Genomic DNA, 3,110 nt, shown 5'->3' with positions numbered 1-3,110 from the left:
TGAAATTTGTGATACAGTTTTGAGCGAGCAGAAGAGGATATATTCAAGCAAGTTGTGCTACTATTAGATCACACCCCTATTTTTTTCTAATCACTACAGTAGTCAAATCCCCTGACCGAGTAAGCTCTAACAAGCTTCATTGTACAAATCCTCTAACCAAGTGATCCATTAGTTTGGATTAAAAAATCCTCTACTGAGGTTACTCCTAATAGGGTACTACCTTTAACAGTGTATAGCTCCTAGCAGAGCTTCAGTATCTTTAACAGGATTCACTCGTAGCAAAGCAATTTTTGTAGATGTTAACCGGTCAGTTGTCTATTTCTATAGATAGTTAACTTGTGAGTCTCATCTCACTGTGGTTTTTCCCATTTGGGTTTTCCACGTATAAATACTTACGTTATGGTGGATGTTTTACTTATTGTGGATTCTTTAATATCATTTTGGGTTGCATGCATAGTGTTTAGTAAACTTGTTAAGTATCTCAATCGGTCAGTGTTCAAAATAGTATTGTTTTTGCTATCACTGATTCACCCCCCCCCCCTCTCAGTGCTTTTTAAGTCTATCAATTTTTGATTGCATTTTATTACTAAGTATGTGCCTCCTACTGGTCCTTTGACTGCAGATCATCTTAAGGAGCAACAAGAAAACATTCAAGCATTGGAAGCCATTGTGAGTTCACTTTCTAATACTGAATATCGATGTCCATGGTTTAGAAAATGCTTTTGAAGTTTGGGAGAAGTTGAAATTAATCTATGGTGATGATAAGAATGTTCAAAAGGCTAAGGAAAAGAGTCCTAGAGGAAAGTTTGATGATATGAGAATGATGGAAGGAGAAAATATCACTCAGTATGACCAGAGGATAAAAGAAGTTGTTAGTGGAATCAAAAGTGTACTATAGAAGAAGACACTGTTGTGAGTAAGATGCTTAGAACCCTATTTCTTGCCTATGCCATTAGAGTGTCTGCTATTCAATATTTGAGGTCAGTTAGTAAGGATAAGGTTACTATTGATTCTTTGATTGGTAAGCTCACTGCTTTTGAGCTAAATAGTTTCGATAACAATGTGCCTAAGACATAATCTGCTTTCAAAGCATATGTATCTAGTGTACCAGTGAGAAAAGGGAAATATGTTTGTCACAGTCATGAATGTAGGTCAAGTCATCATGGCGGTAGTAAGGTTGATGTGGATGATGAAGGTAATCTGATGGAATTTGAAGCTCTATTGGCGAAAAGACTTCCTAGAGGCACTGGTAAGTATAGAGGCAAGATTCCTCTTAAGTGTTTCTCTTGTAACAAGATAGGCCATTGTTGCATACTGTCCTAATAAGGGAAAAGGAAAGAAATAGTGCTATGTTGCAGTTGATGAAGGAGTCACTGATGAAGAATCTAAGGATGAAGACAATGAGGAGATTCTCTTTTTTTTTGTTAAGGAAGATCTGTCTGATAAGAAGGCTTTAGTATCTCACATTGATAATAGTGATAAATGGATTATTGATAGTGGTTGCTCACACCACATGACCGGTGATAAGAACAAGTTTATTTCTCTTGAAGAATTTGATGGTAGTGTAATAAGATTTGGGAATAATTCACCTTGTATGGTAAAAGGTAAAGGTTCTATCTCTTTGAATGTTAATAGTAATGTTGATGATGTTTATTGGGTTGAAGGTTTAAAACATAACTTGTTGAGTGTTGGTTATTTGAATGACAAAGGGTATCATATTGAGTTTAAGAATGGAGTGTGCAGGATCTTAGGATGCAAAGGAGAATTAATTGGTACTGGTAAATAAAATAGAGGTAACTTATTCCATCTAAATGCTAATGTAAATAGTTATTTGGCTACTAAGGTTGAAGATAGTTGATTATGGTATTGAAGGTTTTGTCATGTGGACTTTGATAATGTGATTAAGGTCAGCAAGTCTAGTATAGTGAGAGGTATGCCACAACTTGTTAAACTAGACAATGTGATGTGTAAAGAATGTCAATTGGGTAAGATGACTACATCTTCTTTTAAGAGTAAATCTTTTTCTTCTTAGCATATTTTAGATTTGGTGCACACTGACTTATGTGGTCCTATGAGGACTATAAGTTTTTATGGTAATAAGTATTTCATGTTGTTCACTATTGATTTTTTTAGAATGATGTGGGTTCATTTTTTGAAGGAAATATTAGAAGCTTTTAGCAAGTTCAAGGCATTCAAGGCCTTAGTAGAGAAGGAAACCGGTAAGAACCTTAAGTGCCTGAGATCTGACCAGGGTGGAGAGTTTACATTAGATAAGTTTGTAAGATATTGTGATGAAAATGGAATAAATAGGCAATTTTCTGCTCCAAGGACACCATAGCAGAATGGAATTGTAGTTGTAGAGAGGAGAAACATAACTATTGTTGAAGTAGCAAGAACTATGTTGGTACACAGAGATGTACCTAAGATATTTTGGAGAGAAGTAGTTAGTATTGTTGTATATACATTGAATCGGGTACTGGTTAAGAAAGGTAATGACAAGACACCCTATGAGTTGTGGTATGGTAAAACTCCTAATGTCAGTTATTTCAAAAAATTTGGCAGCAGATGTTTTATAAAAAGAGATTAATATACTGGAAAATTTGAACCTAAAAGTGATGAGGGAACATTCCTTGGATACTCTAATAAGAGAAAAGCTTTCAAGTATTTTAACAAAAGAACAAAGAAGATTGTAGAGAGTGTGAATGTAAAAGTTGATGAGTTCCCTCTCAAACCTGATGATACTAGCAAATCTTATCTAGCAGACGATGAACAAAAAACTTGCGTTTATTAAACTAGAAGTGTAGAAAGATGTTGAGTAGAACAGTGCAGTGGAAGAAGCTCAACCAGTAGAAGATGAAGAAGATGAAGAATAAGAAGAGGTTATTGCACTAGAACAAGTTATACCTAGGTATGTAAGGTTAAATCATTCTGAAGACCAGATAATAGGTTACAAGAATGCTAGAGTGCAGACTAGAAGAAAAATCAGAGAAAGCTTTTGTCTGATTTCCATAGTTAAACCAAAGATAGTGAGAGAAGCTCTTAAGGATGATGACGGGTTAAAGGCAATGAATGAAGAGCTTGATCAGATTGAGAAAAATAACACTTGGTCA

This window comes from Cryptomeria japonica, chromosome 3 (assembly GCF_030272615.1).
Source record: "Cryptomeria japonica chromosome 3, Sugi_1.0, whole genome shotgun sequence".
NCBI lineage: Eukaryota > Viridiplantae > Streptophyta > Pinopsida > Cupressales > Cupressaceae > Cryptomeria > Cryptomeria japonica.
This window is presented reverse-complemented; position numbering follows the sequence as displayed.